The sequence below is a fragment of the Furipterus horrens genome, unplaced genomic scaffold, assembly GCF_987537825.1.
Source record: "Furipterus horrens unplaced genomic scaffold, mFurHor1.1.pri manual_scaffold_10, whole genome shotgun sequence".
Classification (NCBI taxonomy): domain Eukaryota; kingdom Metazoa; phylum Chordata; class Mammalia; order Chiroptera; family Furipteridae; genus Furipterus; species Furipterus horrens.
In genome coordinates this window covers 21,860,260-21,887,722 of record NW_028327180.1, presented here as the reverse complement: position 1 = coordinate 21,887,722, position 27,463 = coordinate 21,860,260, and the positions used below count along the sequence as shown (strand labels likewise).

General features: G+C 33.8%; 1 pseudogene; it reads left to right on the top strand.

Moving 5' to 3' along the window:
• The first annotated feature begins 1,409 nt into the window (after nucleotides 1-1,409).
• Nucleotides 1,410-26,073, top strand: LOC149999358 (tubulin alpha-1B chain pseudogene; annotated as a pseudogene).
• The last annotated feature ends 1,390 nt before the right edge of the window (nucleotides 26,074-27,463 follow it).

The window sequence follows — 27,463 nt, the reverse complement described above, 5'->3', positions numbered from 1 at the left end:
AGAATATTTGGCACTGAACAAAACATGACTAGACATATAAAGCAGCAGCAAAATATGACTCACAGTCAGATGTAATGTCAGTGATGTGGCAAATGCAGAAATTACAGAGGTGATGGAATTAGCAGACAAGCCATTATAATAGCTATTATAAATTGGTTCAAAGGAAAACATAAGGAGAAGAAATGCAAAATACAGAAAAGAAACAAATGGAACTTCTACATAAAAAATACAATATCTAATATAAAAATTCACTATGTAAATTTGAAGTCAAATTAAACATTACAGGAAAATAAGTAAACTTGAAGATGTAACAACAATAACAACAATTTTAAAAAACCTACCCAAAGAGAGCAAGGAGGGGAAAAGAGAAGACAGCAATGATAGAGAAAGTGACATGTGAAAGGAAATCAAGCAGCTTGACACTCAGGCAATTGGAAGACCGGAAGGAGAGAAGAGATAAAGTGTAGCACAAATTATATTTAAAAAGCTGAAGGTCAAAAAATTTCCCAAATTTATGATAATTAAATCTACAGATCTAAGAGGCTTATCAAACCCCAAGCTAAAGAAATAAGAAGAAAATAAGACCTAGGCACTACAAATCCAAATTTCTAAAAAGCTTTCACTAAAGGAAAATCTTTAAATAATGCTAATAGAAAAAAAACCTGTTTCATCCAAGAAGACAAATAAGAATCACACCAAATTCTCTTTATTCCATCTGAAAAAAAAAAAGACCTGCAAAGTCCAAATCAAATACCAGAGATAATATTATTTGAAAATGAAGGCAAAATAAGTTTCTGCACAAATAATGACCAAGGAAATATGTGCTAGCGGTCCTGCATTATCAGAAATGTTAAAGGAAGTTGTTTAAGCAGAAGAACAGTGACACCAGACGGAAATCCCTATCCACAAAAGGCATGGTGAGTGCCAGAAATGGGAAATATGTAAGTATAAATGACATTTTTGTCTCACTTAAAATTTTATTTAAAAATGCGTTGTTTAAAGCAATGCATTATAGAGATTATAATATATATACACACATATGTTTATACATATATGTGTGCATTTTCTCCCCCTGCCCCCAGGTCTGTCTGGAAAGTATCCAGCCATATACTGTGAAAAACAGAGACATTATTGAAGAAGATACAACATATAAGAAACATGTATATAGGTCAATGACACCTCAGTCCCCTTCAAAGTAGGCACCTTGGGACCTCACATAGTTCTAACAGTCATCAGCTGCCCCATCATATTTTCCTGAATCTCACTGATGGTCTGAAATCTCTTCCCTTTCATAGGTGATTTTAGTTTTGGGAAAAGCCAGAAGTCGCAGGACACCAAATCTGGGCTGTCGGGGGACTGAGCCACCTGGGTGATTTGATGTTTCACAAAAAAACTCAGCCCGAGGCCTGATGCGTGAGCGGGTGCATTGTCATGATGAAGCTGCCAATCACCAGCTGCCCGTGGCTGTAGTTGTTTACATCACTTGCACCTCTCAACTGATGAAGAACATTGAGGTAGCCTTATTAATTGTTTGGCCTGGAGGGATGTACTTGTGATGGACAACGCTTACCCAATCAAAAACATAGTTAACATGGTCTCGATCTTGCTGAAACTTTGCCACACTTTCTCTGAGTGTGGAGAACCAGGCAACACACATTGGGACGACTGGGCCTTCATTTCTGGATCATAGCTGTAGACCCTCGATTCATCTTTTCCACCTTCTTGAGGAAATCTGGTTCTTTGGTAGCAGTTTGAATCAAGTCATTAGCAACAATGTCCCTTCTGCTCTGAGAGCAGAAGCCACAGAACGAATTTTGTCACGACACATTGTATGCCAGTGTCCTGCATCACGACCTCAGGCACAGTAGCCTTTGGAATCCCCAGATCAGCTTCGAGTTCTCACACTGTCAGTCGCCAATCTTCATAGATTGCAGTCTGTACGCATTCAACATTCTCGGGTGTTCTGCTTGCTGTAGGCCTTCGAGAATGTGAATCTCTTTCAACAGATTATCAACCATCTTTGAAACATTTGTGCCACATTTTTATTTGTGCTGAACTTATTACATCATCCCCAAAAGCTTTCTGAATCATCCGAATAGTTTCCACAGAGAAATGTTCAAGCTTAGCACAAAATTTGATGCAGATTCATTGCTGTACTCGCTCAGTCATTTTTAATTGACTGCACATAGTCATACACATGCTTACTCAACGGCATCTACCATCCCCACTGACAAGTACAGTGAAGTCATCGTTGTCCATGCTCCTTGGATGCCAGGTTACATAATGCCATGCAAACTGTTCTTGTTATATTAACAATGGCTGGACTTTTTCTGGACAAACTTCATATACAGATATATGTAAATAACAGGACAAAGAATTGGTGTAGCCAGGTGGCTCAGTTGGTTGGAACATTGTCCTATACACCAAAAGGTTGTGGGTTCAATCCCTGGTCAGGGCACATGCCTAGGTTGTGGGTTCAATCCCTGGTAGGGGCATATACAAGAGGCAGCTGATTGATGTTTCTCTCTAATGTGTCTTTCTCTCTCTCTCTCCCTCTCTCTAAAAAATCAATAAACATATCCTTGGGTGAGGATTTATTTTAATTCCATGAGGACTTTTGAAATCTCATTTGCATTCCTTTATTTCTGGCCCAATTTCTCCATTCTTCTTTCATGCTTTTCTGAGAAGAGTTCCTAATGAATTACTGTCACAGGAACATTCACTCCAAGACCTGTCTTTGGAAAGTCTAACCTGAAAATGTTGGTAGTGGTATATACTTCCAACCTGTTCATTGAGAGTGGTAGATTGGGTAGAAGAACTCGTGGGACTTCTATGAAAGTTATCTAAAAATAGCTGGAGGAAATCTTTTTGTCCATTTGTTTTTCATCCTTCTTAGAGGCTGAAGCTCAGACATGACACATCTGTCTTGACTCATGAGGTAGCTGTGAGGATAGAAACAACGGGCTAAGGAGGTAAAGCAGACAGTCAAAAGCTCAGATCCTTAATAGAAATGCCATACCTCTCTGGGCTGTCTCCATCGGAACTCCCTTTCTGTAAGAAGAAGTGCAAATTATGTTTAAATCATGGTGTTTGTTTTATTTTGCTTTGTTTTTTATGTTATGTGTAAGTTTGCTTACCTTAGCTGACCAAAAAACAAAACATAGTTATTTTCCCTTGAAGAAATATCTAAAATCGAATCAATCTCTGCATTGTATCTGCTAAAAGTCAATGTTCATTAATATGCAGAAAGAAATAACTTCCCATTTTATTCCATTTCTTGATTTAAATATATACCTCTTAAATAGATGATTATTAAAACGCCTGTCTCTGAGGAATTGACAACTTTCAGGGCAATGGGAAAAAAATTTGTCTAGATGGTTAGCAAATTTTCATGCAAATATTCACAGATATAGAAACCAGTGAGTCACAATGATGCCTGCTGAACTTCTTTGTTCCCTAAAATTGCAAATTCAGACATGTTGCCAGAAAGTGCAGGTGCTCCATCTATGTAGAGCAACAAGAATTTCTTTCCAGTTGAATTCTGGCTTGGCATACAAATTGTTCACCATGTGAAGGTACTGAGTTTGCAAAAGGACACGTAGAATTCTTCCTTGATATTTGATGCCTGCACATAAGAGATGGTTTTACTGAAGGTACAACAGTAACTGTTCCATCTGGTTGTATGTGGAAGGCAAATAACAGCTGCCAATTCCTCCATGACCGTGCTCTTACGGAGGCACTGGTTCCCTTTGCTTCCTCATAAACCAACCTGACATTTCCAGGACACGCGGCTCCACCAAGAGCTTTCCGATGTATACACATTCTTTCTCTTAGCAATGCAATAAGCAAGTCTGTAGGATGCTTCAAAACCAGCCATTTATGTTGAGACAAATTCAAGTTTGGATAAAGTTCTCGTCTTTTCAGATTGATGTTTCTCAGAAAACAGTGCCACATGATTGATACATTTTCAGGATGAATAAATAAAACATGTTTCTTCAGCTTTCTTGTCATAATATGAATTCATTGGCAAAAACTCCTGGCCTTTTTTAAGAGGCAGCTTTTGTATACGATCAAGTTTAGCAATGAAAATAAAATTAAACAACAAGTAAGCTTTGTTGTACTATTTTTTCTCAGTTAAGATTAACCTGATGTAAGTAAATACCTATATCCATAATCATGATGGTGGGTACAAATTTATTTTATTTTAAATATCATATTATGCAAAACTCATAAATCTGCATCATCTGGTGATTAACAAGTGTATAGTTGTTTAAAATAAATAAAATTTGACCTTACTATTTTTTACAAAGATAAACTGGGTAAATAAAATATTTTTGCAGTGAGTTCATAAATCAAAAGTAGGTTAAAATAACCATTTATCTGATTCTCAGACCTGCCACTTAGCATTAGTATAAGAATTGTCAAGCTTTTTATCATCTTTGTCTCTCAGTTTTCTCATATATAGAATGAAAATTCTGTCTGAAGTAAATTAGATAATTTTGTGTAAAAGTCAATTTGCAAAACTAAGTGATTTTAGTTTTGTTTCTTGTCACATTCTGCCTATACCATAGTTTTTGTACAAAAAAAAAATTAGGGCTTTTAAAATCAAATGTGGTCCTTTTCCCAAAAAATATTCATATTTTGATACTAGATTGACAAGTATTGGATTGGCCAAAAAGTTCATTTAATTTTGCTCATATGATGGCTCTAGTAGTGCTTAGTTGTGTTTAATTTCATTCGAAAAAATTTTGTTAATCTGTACTATGACAGGTGTCATATGAGTGTGCATTTTTTTAAAAAAACATCAAAATTGGTGAATTTTTGTACAGCCATTTTAATAAAGATGGAAGAAGATACACAACATTTTTTGGTGTATTATGCTTGATTATTTGAAGAAAGAAAAATACATAACTGAAACACAAAGAAAAACTTGTGCAGTATATGGAGAAGGTGCTGTGACTGATCAAACATGTCAAAGTGGTTTGTGAAGTTTCTTGGTACTATTGACATTTAGCCAAAGAATTCTTTGCTGTTGGGGCCGTCTTATGCATTGAAAGATGTTGAGCAGCACCCCTGGCCTCTACTCACTGGAAGCCAATAGTGGGAGATAGCTGACATACTCAGAATATCCAAATTAATGAAGTTGTTGGTGAAAATGAAAACTCTATCTTTTATTTTATGGGAAAAAACTAAACAGACTTTTTGGCCAACTCAATGCAATGTGAAGTCATAAGAATTTAGCTAAGGACTTGTCCATGAGCCTTATTACAAATAACATAAACAGTAGTTTAGAATCAATATATACTGAAAATGTATTGCAGAATTTAATTGAAAGTGATATTGAAGACCAAACTTCTGGTAAGCTTTCAAGCTATACTAAAATAAAATAGAACCTCAAATAAATGGAATAGTAATCGTACATGATTCTAATTTTAATCTCATAATAATTTGTACTTTATTTGCAGCCCTGGATTAAGATGTGATAAGTTGTATGAAATTCTTTTTTGACCAATAGGTAGTAAGAAATATTGCATAAAATGCAAAATATGTCATTTGATAAATAATTGAAAAAATAATTTTTCTTAGGACAAAGTAGGAACAATCCTGAGTATTTTCAAATAATTGAACAGCTTTAGTTTAGGAAAAAGGTGCAACATTCTTAATAGCCCTCAAGGAAGAAAACTAAAAAAATAAGTTACAAAAAGATAAATTCCCATTCAATGTAAATAAGAACTTTCTAATAGTTGTAATTGTCTAAGAATAAAATGGATTTTTATAAGCACCACGGGAGATACATATTTTATCATTTTTCTCATGCAACACATTCTCTTTGATAAATGTGTAAGTTGTCTTGTTATTTGGGTACTTTGCTCCTGAATTCCAACTTTCCCCACTTTAATCATCATAGTCTCTTATGTTTGATGAATTCTTTGATTCATCATATTTTCCTGAATATGAATAACTGATTCACTTTTGAAACTTATTTCAGTGCCTTAGGATCGAACTTTCCCCCTAGAACTTGAATTCATTTTGGAAGATTTCTATTGAAGTATTCTCAATGGGAAAGAAAAATGTAACTAAATTTGTACTCAAGTAGCTCAGTTTTGTCCTCTGTGACCATGATATTCTCTAGCCTAATGTAACGAGCTTAGCTCCTTTTTATTTCTTTAGTTCTCTCAATTTCTACAAAAGTTAAAGAGCCTTTTTCATTGTGTTTCAATTTTTCAAGGTTTTAAACTCTTATAATCCAGATATTATTCTTAAAATTTCAAACTGCACTTTTGCATTTTCTAGAGCAGTACAGCCAGAGAAACTGAGTTATAGCAAACACTACGTCAAAACATGTAGACTGTTGTTTTAAAATAACTTTCTGTCATGACATTTAATGTTAAATATACTAAGTGACCAGTAGAGGCTTTCAATAAAATCCAATATTTATGTACCCTGTGGACTTCCCCCCAGAGGTTTAAGAAGATACTCTTGGATTTAAAGAGGCCGCATCTAGAATTGTACTAGAACGTACATATGTATATGAAACCAAGAAGCGGTTCATTTCAAAAACTGATGGGATGGGGAATGAGGGGGAGGGTTCAATGTATATTCTTTGTAGGGTGACCACATATTCTAATCTGATTTGTGCCCACATTTGGACCTAGAATGGTCCACATTTACTCCAGTTGGCTCAGCATCATATCCAGTTAGTGCTCATGTCCCTCCCCAAAGTATCCTGGGATAAATGACTAATTACATGTGATTCTAATTCTGTAGCATGGAATTACTCATTTGGAAGGATATTTAAAGAAAGCAAAGTGAATTCTGTTTTTGTATATTAAAAGCAATTGAATACCTTAAATACAGTCAGAGTCACAAAATGCTGTTGATGCCAAGCTAAAAGCCCTAATCTATTCTGTTAAAATATTCAATTATATAATATAAGAACCTGTTTTTGTATAATAATGTTTAATAATGATGACCTCTGAACAAAGGGATTGTGGGCAACTTTTGAAAAGCTTCTATACCTCTGTATTATTCAAAGTTGTTATCATAAACATGTATTACTTTTGTAGATTAAAAATAATAAAAGACATTTTAAAAGAAAAAAACTACATTGCCCTTGATGTTTAAGCTATAAATTAAACATCATTATTCAAATTTTAAAAAGTAATAATAAATGAGCATCATTTTATCTCTCTTTCAGAGTGAAACATCTTACTTCTTTTGTATCTGGAAATACTAGTTTATAAAAATAACAAATACTTTCATAAGTATCCTAGAAACTATTTAGCCGAGTTCTTCAAATGTAAAAGAAATAAGGAAAAAGCATTATTCTTTTCTAACATTTGAGTTTTTGGTATAAACTACATAGTTTTCAGAAATAAAAACTGTAGACGAAAAACACGATATCTCAATATTTCATTTCAAAACAAAAATTAATAGTGATTAAAAACATAACAGTCTTAACTGTTAAGAAACTATTAAATGGTTAAAAAGTACAAAGTATTTTTGTCCATCAAAGAATAAAACTATATTGATTAACTGCACTTGCATTTAATGAGCAGTTATATTTTATTTCATATGCTTTTGGAAATTAATATTAGTAGAGCAAACACAGACAATGTCGTTTCCCCAAATTAATCTAACTTGTCATAATAAATATTTAAAGTTCCATTTTTTATTCCTTTGAGATGCTTTGCTGCTCTTATTTCTTTCTGTAAGACACCTCCTCAGGTTGTTACTGACAACACACAGCTTCCTAGTGGTAATCTTTGCTTTCAAAATGTCTCACCGTGCTGTGTGTTGCTGGCACCTGCTGTAAGTGTATGCTATATGAAATAAAACTACATTTTCTTCTTACCAGCTTCCCCACCCTGATCTGAAAGAAAAATGTTTCATTGCATACTTTATGATTTTTTTAGTGCAGCAAGAAAGTGAAATTCATATCAAATAGATAATTCCAATGCCAACAACATGACTGTGCATCTGTAGATTTTTTTCAAAAGACTCAGAAGCTAGAGAGAAAAGTAATAAAAGCAGTTTTGCTCTGCACTTTGAGCTAATCAAAATCTGGAAAATAAAGTCATTTCTGACAGGGAAATGCCATGACTCCTTCCCTATTTGACACATCATCAGAAATATGCAGTGATAACAAAAACTGTTGATATTAGTTCAATGTGGTTTTTTTTTTTTTGCTACAAAAATATGAAAACTTTATCTCAATGTTTATTCATGTGTTTCTACCAGCATTATTATTCACTATCTAATGCTTTCTCTAGAAACAGATAATTTTTAAATATTCTCTTTTTCATCTCTCTGAAAGGAAACTTGAAGCATTATTCTTTTACAAAAATGGCAGGACTAAAACCCTGAAATTAAGTCATTTTCCCTAGTTAAAAAAAAAAAAAAACTTTGTCAATGCCTTGCCCCTGCATATTTTTAAACTGTTAAAAGAAGATAAATAGGGGAGAACTGGCAGATGTACCAAATTAGTAGAGTGATATTAAGTACATTAAAAATTCATAGAAAGGGTCTGATGGTAACTGATCTTAACACTGAAGATGAAAAACAAGTGAGTTGAGAACTGCAGAATTTGCATAGAAAGAGAAGAAAAATTCTAGGGAAAGAAAAAATAATCTACACAGAGTCATAAATAGTTTCTCTGAAGTCCAGTGACTTGTGCAGACATTATGAGTATGTTATAATTTATGAGCTGAGTTTACAAATAGGTTGATGAGACTTGGATATACACACGAGGGACAGAATATAGAAGTCTCAATATTAGCCAGAGATGTGAATATGAGCATTGCTACAGTGAGTGTTGCATACTCACAAAATTTGTATGTTAAAATCTAACCCCTTATGTGATAGTATTAGGAGGTAGAGCTTTTGAGAGGTGATTTAGGTCATTAGGATGGAGTCCTCATGAATGGGATTAGTGCCCTTATAAAAGAGAACCCCAAAAGCTCCCTCACTTTTTCCACCATTGGAAAACATTGCAAAAAAATGGCTCTCTAAAAACCAGGGGGTGGGTTCTCACCAGACACTGAATGAGCTGATGCCTTGACCTTGAACTTCCCAGTCTCTCAAACTCTGAGACCGAAATTTCTATTATTTATAAGCCGCCCAGTCTCAGGTACTCTATTATAGCAGCCTGAACTAAGACAATCAAGTAGGAAATTAAAGGCCATTGGATTTTGGTAAGAATTGAAATGCTGACTACACTATTTTAGGAAGTTAAAGTTTAGCGAGGAAATAAAAATAGCTGGTATTTGCTGAGACCATGTTATAAATCAATTATTTTGCTAACTTTCCAAAAATATTTAAACTTAAAAGTTATACTTTGAAATAAGTAATAATGAAAACTAAGCATTTAGTTCTTAGATAGTTCCTTCAGTATTGAAAGACTAAATATACAAATGAGCAATAGGCAGACTATATATGGCAATAGAACTCTGATCAACCTAAGAGGTCCCGGGACCCAAACTACCACCAACCAAAAAGCCAAACCTCTGCAGCAACTGGCCCAAAATACTCAAGACTTGATATACAATTCTCAAGGTTTTTTTTTCTTTTTGTTTTTTGCTTTTTGCTTCCAACTCAAGACCAACTAGAGATACTAAATATGCTCCCAAACCAATCACAAAAGATGCATGGCTTCTAGTTAGCCTGCCTCCAGTATCCCGTGCCAATGACCTCCAATTGAGGCAGGCCTGAAACCTTCCCTTTCTTTCACTATAAATCTTTCCCTCTTAGCTGACTGCCTCTGAGTCTCTGCCATGTGCACCAACTCCTTGATGTAGCAAGTTCTGAATAAATATCCTCTGTTTGTTCCCACTGGAGTGGTCTTCACTCATTTCTAGAGTATGCAACAGGTAAACAACCTTTATAGAGGCAAATATAAAAATATGTACAATATCCTTGAAAATGGGTATAAACTTTTATCAATCTAACTTGGAAATTTACCCTAGAAAAATTAATACAAAAAAACATAAAATCTATATGAATATTCCTTGCTGCATTATTTGTAATATTGAAAAAAGTAGAGCCTGCCAGTCTAAAATAGTTATTTGGTTGAATAAATTCCAGTGAATAATAGAATAAAAAACAAGCTGCCTTAAAAAATTATTAGAGGTGTATTGATAGACATGAAATTTTTTCCTCAGTATATTTTGAAGGGAAATCAAAACATGTTATATGTACTACAAATGGGACTATCCCATTGTTTTTCAAAAATCTACCTGCAGTGGTTTCATCTGGATATTTTAGTGAAGTATGGTTCATTTTTCTTTATTTTATAAATCTATATATTAGATTATAATTATAAGAAACAATATCTTATACCGCCTTATTTTACATTAATGTTTGGTCAAACCAGTTCACCCATTTGTAGCAGTGACATTATGTAAAAGGCGAAAGATTTATATGATCTGAAGAGAAACCACAGTATGTAGCAGTGACATTATGTATGCTCCATATTTATACACATACATACATCTGCCTTAAATGTTAAATCAGTAATTACAGAAATTAAAAATAAATAAATAAATAAGAACAGCCTCTGTTCTTTGGGCTATTGTGTTTAAACTATGTATACCAAAGAAAACAGAAAAAAATATTAGATAAATATAAAAATAATAAACTGCTTAATGGAATCACAGAACTGACAAGATAGTGAGAAACTACTGAGACAGACAACAATGCGGTAAAGGTGGGGGGAGGGGCTTGATGGAGCGGGAAAGGGAGGGCAAATGGAGGACATCTGTCATAGTGTCAACAATAAAAAATAGCCTCATTTTTCAACCCAAAGTGTGTCCACACCCTTTCTCATGTTGTGACCTCTGACTGCCTCTGCCTCTGGTCTCACCGTATGGATTGCTTTGGACCACTGGGATGTTGGTAAGCATGTTGCAAGCAGGAGCCTGAAAGATGTTTATGTGTGTTGATTTTCTCACTCATATCCTCTGTGTTGCCACAAGAGGGACATGACCAGGCTGGCCCTATTTAGTCACAGGGAGAGAACAAGAACCATGAAAAGTATAATAGCATCAGATCACACCAATCATGCCAGCTGAAGCCATTTTTTGCACAGGGAAAGAAGCCCACCAAGATCCTCAGAGCTGACTTGCTGACCACCGCAGAAACATGAGCAGTATTTACTTTTTATTATAATTAACTTTAGAAATAAAAAGGAGAAAGAAACATCAATTTGTTGTTCCACTTACTTATGCATTCCTTTATGCATTTATGCATTCTTGTATGTGCCCTGACTATGGATCAAACCCACAACCAGATGGGGAGGATGCTCCAACCAACTGAGCTACCCAGCCAGGGTAATATACGCTTACCTTTGTAGATCCCTGAAGTACTGTGATTGATGCATAGCATTAATACAGCACTACATACTAACACCTAAGACAAAGTTTAAGTGATAGTTAAAACCCAGAGGATTAGCTGAATCCAGAACTGCATTTTGTCCTGAGAGCTTTTGCTAAACTGACTGAATTTATGCTTTAAAATACACACACACACACACACACACACACACACACACACATATAGCAAACTGATTACCAAATAAAGTTAGTTAACACATACATCACCTCACATATACTTTTTGTGTATGGTGAAAACGTCTAAAATTCTCTTAGCAACTTTTAAATATACAATATAGTATTAACTATAGTCACCATGCTGCATATGCTTTTGTTTTAATATATTGAACAAAAGTGAAAAAGAGCATTAAATGCCAGGGTGAACCATCAAGGTGGGGGGTGGGTGCTCATAGTAAATGACTCAGGTACTTGACAGAGGAAGATCAAATATTTCTAAAAAGAAAGACAGCTTTCATCTAGGAGTCAGAATTCCAACAAATAATTTTCTTTAAAAATAAATAAATAGCGGCTCATAAGAAAAAAGAAAAAATTGAGCACATCATAAATAAGAAACCATAAACAACCACTAGAGGAAACAAAAAGCAGAAAAAAACTTGGAAATACATTCAATATTAAAATTCAGAGAAACAGATTCAAAACAACTATGCCTACTATGTTCAAAAAACTTAAAGACAATATATAGAATAACATGAGTTAACAAAACTGAAAAATAACCCAGGATTTAAAAAAAAAAAAACTACATAGAAATTCTAAATTCAGCATTCTATAGCTGAAGTTAAAAATGCCAGGACTGGCTAAAGAGTAGATTATATTACCTTCTTTACTAAGATATATATCTGGGTAAAAAAGTTCTGTGTTAACTTTAGAAATCACATTAATAATTCTACCACCCACTATATGAGTCTGTTTTCTGAAAACCCTTACTAATTTGATTTAATGGGAAATTATATCACATTGTTACTTTCATTTGCATTCCTGTAATTTTTAAGGCAGTTGAGCATCTTTTTATTCATTTAGGGCTTTTTCATGTCATCCTTTGTACTTCCTTGTTGATATTTTCACCTATGTTCCTAATATATTATGTATTTGCTTCTTACTCCATTATAAAATATATTTTATACTATAATATTAACACTGTGTGCTACATATGGTATTTTCTCCTTGTGTATTCTTTGTCAAAAAAAATATGGCTCTACAATTTCTGAAAGACCACTACAGCTTTTTAAGAAAGATGGGGAAAGTTACTAAACAAAAGAAAAGTTTGTATTTTCAGCCAAACTAAAAATTGAAAATGGAAATGACCACAATAATTATACTTGTTTACAATAAGCATTTAACAATTGTGGTGATTGCCAAAGCCAGAACTTTTATAGAAATGCTATTCTTTACAATGTTCATAAATATGTGCAAGATTTTTTTCACTCTATTGTGTCCTGCTAGACAACATGTTTTCTTATTTTTATTAGAGATCATGATTAAATGGATACCTAAGGAAATATTACCAGAATATAAAATAAGTTTAAGGCCTAATATAAGTTCTAATCCAGCAATCAAGTAATCTCCTAGTCTAGAAGTTTTCATAATTATTTACAGTCCTTTATAAAAAAATTAGTGTCTTTTCGGTCAACTTTAGCTACTTTTCTATTTCTATGTATCTATTTCTCAGAAGTTATGAGTATTATTAAAATAAAATAAAATTTCATAACACACCTAAAAAAGTATTGCAAGAACTTTAAGTAGCATATTTTCCATAATATTAATATTACATATTTATTAATGAGTGAATAGCATTATAAACACAATATATTAATATCATTGTGACAGTCTACTGCATGATACCTCACAATAAACTATAGCTTAGTATTCATATCCTAGTATTGGGTTGACCATTTAGTTTTTTCAGTAAAATAAAAGACACATTTTTCATTTTCACCAATAACTATTGATTTGGATATTCTGAGTATGTTGGTTACCTCCTGCATGGTATAACATTGATTGTTCTCAATTAATGTCTTGATTTGATTGCTATCAACTTCAACTGTTCTATCTGATTGTGGAGCATCATCCGGAGAGAAATCTCCATCATGAAACTTCGCAAGCCACTTTTGACATGTTCGATCAGTCCCAGCACCTTCTCCATACACTACACAAATCTTTTTTTGCATTTCATTTGCATTTTACCTTTCTCGAAATAATAGAGCATAATATGCCAAATATGTTGCTTATTTTCTTTTATCTTCAATATTAAAATGGCTACACAAAAATGTACCAACTCTGATAAGTTTATTTTTTAATGCATGCCGATATGACAGCTGTCACAATACAGTCTGACAAAATTGTTTCAAATGAAGTTAAAGACAACTAAGCATTATTAGAGCCATCTTACAGGAACAAAAACAAACAAACTCATTGGCCCATCCATTATAATCCCATTTTGTTGCTTTTGGGCTGTGAATGTGACTTACTTAAATTAATTGCAGTTAAATTGAAAAAAAATAAGTAAAATAAAAATTGCTGGACAAAGGTCAACCAGTTATAATATTGGTAAATATTGAAAATCATGACTTAACAATGCCACATTAGATAAATATCCTAAAACTGAACACTATTATTTACATATTAAAACATCAAAACCAGCTGTGTTTCTGATTCAAAATAGCACACAAATATAATTATGCTAGTAGATTTTGTTCACTGATTTTATTTAAATTTGTTATGGGAAATAATACTGTTTTAATATGTAATCACTGGAATAACTTAGTCAAGGAAAGTTTTTGTAAAATAAGATTTTTTTCCTGACAAGTTCCTAAATAAAAAAATTATGCTGCTTTTCCTTGTTCAAGGAGACAAACTGAGACCACCAAAAAAGAGAACCTTCTCAGAATCCTGGGGTCTGCAGGGCAATGCAGGAATTTAAATATTCTGGGTGCTCCTCTACTCATCATTTAATAGCATGGCACATGGTCTCCTCGTAGTTCAGTGGCAAACAGGAAAAATTGCTTTTCATATGATCAAGGTTTCCTAGCACAGTTTGGAAGTCATTAAGACACACACACAAACACATACACAGAGATATACACACAAAACAATGCAGAAATCAGAACTTGGGTCCTACTCTCTCCTCAGTAGCTACTTGGAAATTGGGTCACTTACCTTTACCTACGGTACATGTTTAGTCTTCAATGCTTCCCAATACAGTAAGGGTGCATTTTACCCATGGCTCTGCTACAGCTATACTGGACTGATCGCCATCTTGATTAAGAAAACTAATGAACACATCATCTAAGAACACAGTGCTAATAAGTTGTCTCATACCATCTGGCTGGCAAATGTGCACAGGTCTGCTCTCTCTGTCCTGTGCCTGTCATCTTGTCTACCTTGCCAACAGAGCAAGGTGACTTATTCACGTATTCGTGTTTTCCAAATAATAAAAACAGCTCCAGGAGGCTACTGTCCCCAAAGCCTCTTCTTCCTCATATATGCACATGCGTAGTCCCTTGTAAATGTCAGATTCTCCAAAGAACACACGTTTGCTTTTCTCCAGTGACGCCTGTCTTCTCATTTCACCTTCAGCGATCAAGAGTTTCTCTTTTTTTCCCCAAAGCATGAAATTATGTATTAGTGAAGTAAATGATTCTCAAAAACACTAGGGACAGGTGCTACATTTCTTAGTGTTGTCAGCTTAAACATATTAATTTACAGACCCCTATATATAGTTTGCCAAGAATGTACATAATATGAAACAACAGATAAAAGAGCTTTTAGGTACTGCTTCTTCCCAATTCTGATCTTCTACATGTCTTTGAGTTAGTTTATAATCTAAAAGATGCCAATTTTACAATAAATTTTTTAAAGAAGAAAAATAAATAGTACAATTTTTACTTCATTAAAGATTCAACCCTGGCTGGTGTGGTTCAGTGGACTGAGTGCTGGCCTGTGAACCAAAGGTTGCCAGTTTGATTCCCAGTCAGGGCACATGCCTGGGTTGCAGGTTAGGTCCCCAGTTGGTGTTTCTCTCCCTCTCTTTCTCCCTCTCTTCCCCTCTCTCTAAAAATAAATAAGTAAATAAAATCTCTAAAAATAAGATTCATGTGTTTCCTAGAAAGCATACATACAATCATCATCTCTAAAACATATCTAAAATAATTAGAAAATTATTTTAATCTACAAAAGCATGAAGTAACTGAGCATCCTAATATCACTTTCCTCTTTGTTCAGAATAGTAGCAAAGAAACACATGTGTTAAAACTAGACCAATTCATGAATTGTATCTCATTTTCAAACCCATGAAGCAAGCAATGTGGTCATTTCTGAAATTAGCCAAATTTGATGCCTTCATCCTGACTTGCGATCCATTTTAAGCCGAGGAGAAACAGGATTGTAATGAAGCACATCCTTACAAATCACTGCTACAAATCAGCACCAGCCATGTAGAGTACTTAAATTAGCACTGACATTAAAAACGCTTGCCCTTATTCTGCTCTGAATCTCAAATTTCAAAGTTCTTCTTACATATTGAAATGTCCTTCTTATATTTTACTAGAAAAGATATGAAAATGGTGGCTTTGATATGGAAGGTTTCCTATTTATTATACCTCTTTTCTTCCCGTCCTTGGAGCATTTGGCATTTCTACTATCCTGGAAGAGGACAAAATAAGCCATCAAGGATGCTTCTACTGCCTCTTTTCAGGGAAGTAAAGGAGGAGCTCTGGTGGGTAGAGAGATGAAAAATTCTTGACTATGATCTCTGTGCAGTGGAAAACAGAATTAGATGAAGCTGAATGTAGAAGAAATTTAAAAGTTGCTGAAAGGTTTCTTTGTTGTTTTTTGTCTTGTTTATAATAATCAGCTGGCTTTTTCTTGGACCAACTGTCATATAAAATCAAATTAATATACTAATGATTCACCTTGTCATATGTTTCTAAAGGGGCACTTTAGGGATGCTTGCTGGTGTGACAGCTCCATTCCTAGCTCATAAAGGTGCAACATGGATTCAGTACCAAGGGCATGAGGGAAGGGACAGCTAGACAAAGGGAACACCTTGCTTTTCTGTAAAAACAGTGTAGATTTAATAGGCAAAAAGATTACTCCAAAAAGTATGTACCGATGTTGATGGTGGTGGCTGTATTAAGTGAAACAACCTAGAATATTTCACAGCATCCCCCCCCCCCAAACTCTAAGCTGCATCCAGCGGTCTGGAAGACAGGCTCTTGATTTTTGAGGAATAACCGAAGTGAGCAAATGTTTCCAACGGCCTTAAGGTTAAATTCTAGCACCACTCAATTCTGCTTCAGTCACATTTTTAAAAATCTGATTCCACACTTGCATGGAAGAGTAGATCTAAAAGGATCCCTAAAATTAATTTTCAACACCTCAATAAAAACCCTAAAGGCACAAAAATAGAGGCAAGTATACAAATCATTTGTAGTACTTTTTTTTTTTTTCCATTAGCCATACTTCATTTAGATTATTTTAACCTAGGGATGTGATTTTGGGTTTTATTTTTCAAACCTGTTCCAGTTTTTCTTGACATAGTCTCCATGTAGCGAAAGATCTCTAACTTAGTGTGGGGCGGCCTCTAAAAACTATTGAGCATTTACATTACTAAAGACTATGTTAGGCACTTTGGTATGCTTATCTTATTGCATCATCATTGCTTCATATGATAGGTGAAGAGACTAAAGAGCATAAAAATGAAGAAATTATCCTAGTCATATAGCTAGTAAATGAAGTTGGAATTACATTTCCTCTCCTGCTAAATTTTCCGGAATAAAGGATTTCTGTTTTAGAAATGTTAATCTTGATTTAATAACTGTAATTTATTATAACTTATGTAAGGTATTAGATCATGGATCATCATATATTATTTTACCCAACTGGGTTAATTTATTTGTTGGATATAAAGGTATAGAGTGAATAACCTTTTAGTGAATTAAATTGCATTGAATTTCCATACTTCAGATAAGGGTTTTAAATAAGGAAGAAATAAGAATTTTCAAACTTTAGATAAAAAATACTTTTTAATTTGGAAAATAATTTAATTATAGAAATGTAGTTGTTCTTGCATAAGCTTGTTAAAATAAGCAATTATTAGTATTATTAGTACTCTAAGCTGGTATTTTACATAAGTTCTAAATTTGCCAACCTTCAAAGTTAAGTGCTTATAATTTGCTACTTTACTGTTCTGTATGAATTATAGATTTGTATATTTCCCAAATCTGGTAAGAAATATGGCAAAGTAAGCAACATTTCTTCAATGTTTTAACTGGGAGACATATGTTTGTATTCAGCTTCCTCAGTCACATTACTTGAACCATATTAATGTCAAAGAAACAAACCTCATTGACGATTTTATCAAAACATATCATATAAAATGAAACACCACTTCTGTGTGATTAGAAAACTTGGTGTGATTTTTTAACTAACAAAATCTAATAAAATGATGGGCATCTATTTACATTTTCCTGAAGGAATTCAATTATTAAGTCCACAAAGCCCAAGGAAATCTCTTATACTGTCACTTGCTACTTCTAGTGCTTAATTGCATAATATTAACCTGTGAACCATTTGATAAGTTCACTCTCTATTTTTCCATTCATTATATTTCTTTTATCTACATAATCTAATTTGACATATCCAAAAATATAGAATTGTATTTCCAGCAATAGAAATGCTTTCCATGTAGTGGACCTATTATTTGAGTTACAGCAAAATTTCTATTTCACAACTGTATTCCTATAGGTCTTCATATAAATATAAGATATACTGCTTTCTAACTTATTTAGAATCCTAGAAACACCAAAGTTATTTGTTTTATGAGACTTTTAGAGGCAATAAAGTGGAAAGGTTTAGTCCAAGTTAAATTTGCTCTTACATAAAAAGTAATTGTCAGCCTTTTCAAAACCATGTGTTTTATTTATTTATTTTTTTAAATATGAAATATTATATTTGGAGATACATATTTATGCAATATTATACCCACCACTTCCAAAAGTGGATAATTATTATGAATCTTCTTTTTCCCTAGAAATGTATCATAAGAATACAATCTAATATACATAGATGTTTGGTACAGGTTCTTTGGGATTTATTTATTTATTTTTAGTTTAATGCTTATTTATTTTTTTCCAGCTTTTCTTTATTGATTATATTGTTACAATAGTTCCAATTTTCTCCCCTTTACTCCCTTCCACCCAGCATCTCCCTCCCCCAGCAATCCCCCCCCCAAGTCCATACCCATGGTTCGTAAAAAATAACTATCCCTCCCTCTCAGATATTAAGACCCTTTGTAATCTTGTAAAGAACAATGGGCGAAGGTCTCAAGCTCCTCTAGCTGCTTCAAGCTGTACATGGTCGTCGTCCTACCTACCCTTGGGTCCAGAAATCCCTAATAATAGTGGGGGTGTGGAGATGTGTTTTAGAAGGATCTCATGTTTGTTTCGCTATATACAATGCCATAATGAAGTTAAAAATCAAAAAATAAATTCTGCATACTCAGATACAAGTGATTATATTCTCCAACCCAAAAGTACAAATAATTAATAAAAAGTTATATTATGTTCTTGACAACAGAACTTCCCTTTTATATTTTTAGTATGTTCCCTTTTAAATATATCTTATTGCCATTCAATTTGCTAAATTCCCAATGACAGTAAAGCACAGACTTAAGAAAGAATATTGTAATTTAAGGGTTTTGTGTGTGAAAAATAATACATGGTTATCAAGAATAAAACTCTTGTGCACCTGTAGGGAAATATAGCTATTACAGATTTCTCAAAAGCAAATGCCAATTTAGTTTCTTTCAGTATACCGGCAACAATTCTGTAGTGCAATTCTGAAGTCTGTCTTAGTGCATGAAAATCACTTCTATTATGAAAGATAATTATGGTTATGTATTCCTCACCACTTTTCTAGATAGGAGTAAGATAAGGAAAAATACAATTAAACCAAGGTTAATATTAGATTATGAAAAAACTAAATCTTGCAATTCTCATTCTATGAGTTCTATAAAATATTTGTATGGGGATAAGTTATTTAATTATTACAAGGAATTGTGATTCAGTTTTATAAAAAATAACTAAAAAGGGAAGGCAATTAAATACAAATGATATAACTTCTAGGAATACAATCTTCCAAAATAATGTTTTGCTGGCTCTTTTTAAATCTTGGGAGTTAAAATATTATTAAAGACTAAAAATATTTTTAAAATATCATTAGCTTTAAAGGATTAAAAAAACTTTTATTTTTCTAAATATTCTTCTGCTTTTCAAGTGTTGATCCAGTTATAAATACCAGGGCATACTTTTATTTCTTATATCTAAGGCCACTATATAAATTTTATGAATACTGGCTAAAAATAATACATTTCCCATAGAAGTGTATCATGAATCTTATAAAACAGTTATCATTGGAAAAACACAGTGTACTGTAATTTTTTTTTGGGGGGGGGGTCTGCTGCATGGGCAACAGCAGACCCTCCATATCACCCTGCCCAGGCTCTGTAGCTTCAGCTTCACTGGAGAGGACACTCCAGCGTCATCACAAGATGTCGATTCAACACGGGAGGAGACAGATACCGTGTCACTCCCGAGTTGGACTGCACAGCCATTCTCGGCGGTGCAGATAGACTCTTAAGAAGCTACACCATCGTCTCTCAAGACGGACGGCTGCCGACGACAACGACTGTAATTTTTTGAACTAAACTTTTGTTTCCAAATATGAAACCATTTCCTTAATGAATATACAAATGGCCAATTGTAACCTTGGATCCTTCATTAATATAATACATTTCACTTTCAGTCATAAAGAGTTCAACATGTTTTACTACTGTAACCAGTGATGAAGTGTAATAGTTATGGATTGTAGATTGTATCACTGACCTCTTTCATCCACCTATGTTACAGAGTTAAAAATCAAATGTTCAGATTAGCAACCAAATAGCTAAAAAGTGACAGACTTGATTGTTCAAGCCCAGCTAAATTTATACTCCATGTTTTTAATCAGTAAACCACACTGAACTTAAGGAATTAATAGGTGTTAAAAGAAAATACTAATTAGGAATGTCAATCATCATCAAGAACTCACATATAATCTCTGTTAAAGATTTGCTATCATGAATGTGGAATGAAATCATTTGATAAATTTTGGGAAGAGAGATGGAGGCTTGGGAGGAGGAAAGAATATCTTTGAATGAATGAAAGAAAATATTTAACAATAGTTACAAAATGGAATGTAAGTCTGGAAACAAAAATTCAGCTGATAATCTTTAAAAAAAAACCCTAATGTATGTGATTACTGAATGTTGCCTGAAGATCTCATTAAACATACAAAAAATTTTAGCACACTATTTTTTTTATAAAAACAGCCTGTTAAATATAATTTTAAAAGTACTAATTTTTGCCTTGGCTGGTGTGGCTCAGTACATTGAGCACCAGCGTGTGAATCAAAGGATTGGTAACTGGTTTGATTCCTCAACATGCCTGGGTTGAGGGCCAGATCTCCTGCTGGGGGCACATGGGAGGCAACCACAAATTAATGTCTCTCTCCCTCTCTTTCTCCCTCCCTTCCCTTCTCTCTAAAAATAAATAAATAAAATCTTTAAAGAGTACTAATTTAGAAAACATGAGCTGGGTAATGTTCATCTCATTTTCCTAAATAATTAAAGCCTGGATTACTTACTCTTGCTAGGATTATGTAAATACTAGGAGCCTCTTAGATAGTCAAACACTGGGCCCTGACATTGAAAAAAATTATATCTAAACTTACATTTCATTAAAAATGTAGTATGACTCTTTGTTCTGCCTTAATAATCTTACTAGGTCTCTTTAAAATCCAACTGCTGCTAACTTTATCTCAGAAAGGGAATGCACTGACATATGTTGATCAGCTATATACAGTAATATCTTAGCTCAGCGTTAGCCACTAGATCATTTCTTTTTTTAAGTGGGTTTGCTTGCAGGTTGGAATTGTAATGAAAGATAATAACCTGTTAAATGCTCATCTGTAAGTATAAGCTTGAGAAGGACCTCTATCAGCAAATTTTCCTTAAATTTCAGAGAGCAAGTCATCTGGGGCAGCCGGTTATTAAGTGCAATGGTAATTTATCACTGAACAGACAATTTTTGCCAAAAATACAACTTGGGTGTTAAATGGCTAAGGTTTAAAATCATCCATTTATTAAATACCTGTGCAAGCTGTTACCTTGGTTGTTAATGTTACTTCACTAAAGATTTATGTGGTCAAGGGGGAAAAAAAGTATGTATGATTGCATCAAAATATATAGGAATAAATAATACATCTTTGGATCTTGCATTTTAAACCTCACACATCTTTACTAAGAAACATAATTTGAAAAGAGTTTTATGCTGTTTTTAAAAGGGAGGAACAAATATTATAAAAATGTGAAATTTTCATAAATAAACTTAAATATTTAATAAAAATCAGAATATTTTTCCTATTTTTAAACTTGATGTAGTTCAGATTTATCATTTTCAGTTTTTATTTCTATAATTTTTAAGGAAAAAAAGATTATCACTAGTATTATTGGTTTGTAATTCACCTCATAATCAATAGAAGGTAAACTTCTTATGAAAAAAAATAGACTCAATCTGCTTCTGCCACCAGAAATCAGACCTTAGAGACCTCACAAATCACTTTGTTCAGGTTTCTCATATTTTAAAAAGAGATGACCATTAGATCCACTTAAATTACATATAAATATGCTTTAAAAGTTAGAAGGGCTAGTAAAAAGAATAAATAAATTTTTACTTTTTAACAGAGAATATATTCTATAAAATCTATTCCTCTTAATTTATAAAGTAGGAAATGCAACCCCAGAGAAAACAAATGGATTTTCCAAGGTGATAAAGTTAGTGGCAAGGACCTACATCAAGTACCCTCTTGACCCTTAGCAGTGCATGACAGTATGTTCCAAACTTAAGGTATCTGCAGAGAATTTGACACCTCTGATAATCATTCAAAGACAAAGTAGACTAAAAGTGATTATTTTAACATCATGTAATACACAATAATTACTAGAGGCCCACAAAGTAGCCAATACAAGAAAAGGGAGAGAATTAATGACACGAGATGAGAATTTATGTCTATATTGCTTGGGAAATATCAACAGTGTTATAGAAAATAGGAAAAATATGGTTAAAGTTCAGAAGACATAATATTAAAAAAACCTTTTAAATATTTAATAATATTTAATATATTAAACACTTATGGAATTATATGAAGAAAATATAATTAATATATATGAAGGCCTACTATGTGCCATGTAAAGCACATAACAGTCATGAAAGGGTAAAAAGTAATCATCACCATTTTTAAAAAGATATCCTTAGGCTGAGAATCAGTAAATATGTGGCCTAAAACCCAAGGCCACTCAATAAGAAATAATCAAAGTCAAGATCTAAATTTCAGCTTCATTCCAAAGTCTGAGGTTTTATCTTTGACCACACGGCATTAGAAGGTTGGTGCAATGGACTATCTTCTATATACCAAAGTGATGGATTAGTGTTGGAGCTCCTGACCCTGGCTGTCTGGTTTCCAATTCAAACACTTTGGGTGGTAATAGCAATGGTTGAGGCTATCTGTGTTCCTAAGTTTTGTCCGACCACAAACATAGTGAGTAATACAATTAGACACATAACCATTTGCCTTTAGGAATTCCTCTAACCATTGGAAAAGTCCACACAAATGGCCTAATATTTCCCACTGGCTCCCAATGATGTAGATTTTCTGTACCACTGCATAGCAGAAAAGATTCCGTTGTGCAGATTTAGCATTTGAAATATAACCAGTGTTGGATTTCTGTAGAGAATCCTCAAGCACAGTATCTGTCATCATTAACGATGCTTCGATGCACCATCCCTTTAAAATACAACAGAAAGCTTCAAACCAGTAGCCTTGGCAGCATAAACAAAAGGTCTGACCTTGGTGTTCTACCCAACCCTATCCAATCAATTCAGTCCAACCCAATCCAATCCAATCAAGTCTGTCTATAAAATGCTGTTTTCAATTCCTGTAAATTTATATATTTGTCAAAACATCTTTCATCTTGATAACTAACTCACTGAAACAAAATCGGTTTGAAATAAACTCTATTTCTTGAAAAGGTGTCTCATTTTCTCAGGTAAGTATTGTATAGGCTACTGTAGCAGTACCAATTACCTGAGGCATATTAAAAAGCAATGATGCATAAAGTCTTTTTCAATATCAAGCTCAGAGCAGGACAAAAGGTGAATTCATTAATGTGAATGTTAAGACAAATGAAATGGAAAATCACAGTTGTTAATTATGCTGGGAAAACAAATTAGAGTTTGTCACGTTGAAAAAATTTTTTAATAAATTACTCAAAAAATTGTCATCATTGTTTCTAAAATTATATCAGAAATGTGTGTAACAATAAAAATGGAGAATCTAATGCTTTTAATTCTGTTATATTTTCTACTATGAATGTCCATGGATGCAATTGATAGTCATTATGAACAAAGAAGAAAAAGCAACTGTCTCTCTGCTAAATCAGCAAGAAATATTGCTGCAGCAGAAATAATAGATAAAATTTTGTTATTTGGGGAACTGATGCTCACTATATTGATCTCTAGTCTATAAATGAATCTCTAACTGAAAGGAAACTGAGTTTTCCTTTTAAAGACTTCTAATTTTTACACTTACTCATTTCTACTTATGTTGCATGTCTTTTTTTTTAATTTAGAGGTGTTAAGAGCTTTACTCTAAATAACAAACTTCCATAACTCCCTAATATACAATTTTTTATAAAACAGCAAAAAAAATGCATATACACATTTTCCATCACTCTACTTGGACACCATGTTTACCTAGCATATTTGTAACAAATAAACTCATTAAGAATGAAACTTAAGCCCTAGCTGGTGTGGCTCAGTGGATTGAGCACCGATCTGCAAACCAAAGGGTCACTGGTTTGATTCCCAGTCAGGGCACAAGCCTGGGTTGTGGGCCAGGTCTCCAGTTCGCATGACAGGCAACCACATATTGATGTTTCTCTTCCTCTCTTTCTCCCTCCCTTCCCCCTGCTCTAAAAATAAATAAATAAAATCTTAAAAAGGAAAAGAATGAAACTTAAGGTTTCACTGTGTTGATGACATATAGAATATCTTCAAGATCTTTGCTCAAAATCTTTAAGAGAAAGACATACAAAACTTTTACCTATTCTTTTAGTATTCTTTTAAGCATTTAGAGATGCTTCCAGACAAAAATCTTTCTGCACACAGGTACATTGACTTCTAGCAATAAACAGAATGGGCAGTAACATATGCTAAATAAGTTAATGGGTGGCCTAAATGAATAAATTCATAAACTTTAACTTATAAAATACCTTTATTTTTAAAATGATTATTATTTACAGAACAGAGGTGCTTTTTCAGTGAGGAATGAACAATTCCTGTCCTTCAGATATTCACTTAAACCTTATTTATGAGTTGCCTGCCATAAAACTCCCATCTAAAGCCTACTAGAGACAGTTGATATTCAAGACAATTGTCTAAAGAATTAGCTGCCAACTATTTACTCCTTTAAGATTCTTCAGGGTTGTTCCTCATGTGTCCTAATAATCAGAAAGCTGAGTGCATTGCTTACCTCGACTCTTAGCTTATTGGGGACAGTAACCGGGACATGGTGTCTACTACTCCTGTTGCCTGTGCCTCCTAACCAGCATCCACACATGAGTGGATCTGTATCCATGCTGGCCAGGCTGGTGTCCAGACCAGCAATGTCTCCTGGGTGTTCTCCTGCCTGGAACATGACATCCAGCCCAATGACCAGTGTCAAGTGACAAGACAATTATGAGGAGTGGAGTAGGTAGATGACTCCTTCACATCGTCTTCAGTGAGACAGGCACTGGCCAGCATGTGCCCAGGGCAGTGTTTGTAGACCTAGAATCCACAGTCACTGATGAAGTTTGCACTAGTACCTACCACCAACTCTTCCAGCTTGAGCAGCTCATCACAGGCAAGGAACATGGTGCCAAGAACTATGCCTTGTGGGCACTACACCATTAGCAAGGAGATTATTGACCTTGTTTTGGACCAAATTCAGAAATGGGCTGACCAGTACATAAGTCTTCAGGGCTTCTTGGTTTTCCACAGCTTTGACTGGGGAACTGATTCTGGGTTCACCTCTCTGCTGGTGGAACATGTTTCTGTCAATTATGCCAAGAAGTACAAGCTGGAGATCTGCATTTACCCAGCCCCTCATGTTTCCACAGCTGCAGTTGAGCCCTACAACTCAATCCTCACCACCCACAGCACCCTGGAACACTCTGATTGTGCCTTAGTGGTTGACAAGGCCATCTATGACATCTGCAGTAGTAACCTCAATATCAAGGTTTCTACCCTGACCTTATTAGCCAGATTGTGCCCTCCATCACTGCTTCCCTCAGGTTTGATGGAGCCCTGAATGTTCATCTGACCAAATTCCAGACCAACCTGGTGCCTGTCTGGCCACATATGTCCCTGTCCTCTCTGTTGAGAAAGCCTACCATGAATAGTTTTCTGTAGCAGAGATCACCCTTTTCCTACCTATATCAATCATTCAGGAATGGATAGGAGAGAATTTCATTGAAATGTCTCTTGTGACTGTCTCCCACTGGATAAAGTATAGGCTACCCAGCATGGAATTCAGACTTTTCATGATTTAGACCAAGCTTATCTACTTAGCTTTGCTTCCCACTATTCATTTCATAAAAATATTTTTCCAATACCTTTAAAGCTGGAATGTATATCATCACACCTAAGTAAATTCTAACGTCAAGCCAGACTTTTTCCAATCTATAATATCAGTCCTTTATTGTCCAAGTTTTACCTATATTTAATTTCTCTACTTTAATTACACTGATTCTCTGATTAACTATAGCACTTCATTCATTCATTGTTTTTTTTTCTACATACCTTTGACTATGTATGTAGCATACAAAGAATAGACTTCAGATGGGCATGGGAGGTCAGAGTTATAATATAGTCTCATTTTTTACTGACATTAATACTACATTTAATTTTTATATAATTGATTTTTTTCTCCACAATGAAATTATGGCAATTTAGAATTCATGATATTTGTACTTTTCTTTTACTCCCCACAGTTCTTAGTACAAATATTCATTTGATTAAATCCCTTAAATTAAAAAAAAAACTTGAAAAAATATAATGCTGACTTTATCTCTACTGACTATGGGAAAAGAAAGTCTATTTTAAAAACTAGCATTATAAGCCAGAAGACTGGTTTCTAAGCTGAAATTGTTCATTGTCTACAATACCAGGAACATAAACTCTATTGAAAGCTATTACCTAATGAAATGTAATCCTCTCTTAAGGGAATATCAATAATGGACAGTAAAAAGATAGCTGTAATATTTTGAATGTGTTCATTAAAACATTTGTTTAGATGAATTCCAGCCAGATGATGTTAGTGTAGCTCCAAGGAAAGTTCTCATTCCAAACACAGAGGGTTTACTCTGATCATCCTTTACACCCTTAGAGAAAACTGTACTAATTCTCCATTAGGGACTGGACAGTTATTCAACTGGGACCATAGCTGAACAGATGTTTTGATAAACCAGTTAACGTTGTCCTCTGTATGGTCGCAGAAAAACAAAGCCAATATTGATTGAAGTTAATGACCTATTACAAAATGTAAAATAGTAACTGGACTTGAAAGATTTTATGTTGGACAAATGAGCACTTTTTCTCTCACACAGTCCTTGCAAGATATGATTAGGTTTTTTTAAAGATATTTTAAAATAAGGAATTTTCAAAGTTCTATCTGTAATTATTCTAGTGCTTAAAACTTCTCAGATCATGAAAATCTTTACTGATTATAGTCCAGGTTTATTATTCTTCCAATTTTTTAAGTTAATACAAAATAAAGAATTGGTCATCTTTACTATAAGATCTCCTCATATATGTGAAGAAGAAGAACATTCAGTTATTTCACTGTTTTCTTCTTTAAATGGAATTATTCTACTTCTTTTAAATTTTTATCTCAGACATTATCACTCAAAAATTTTTATCACAAATTTTATTTCTTTCCTG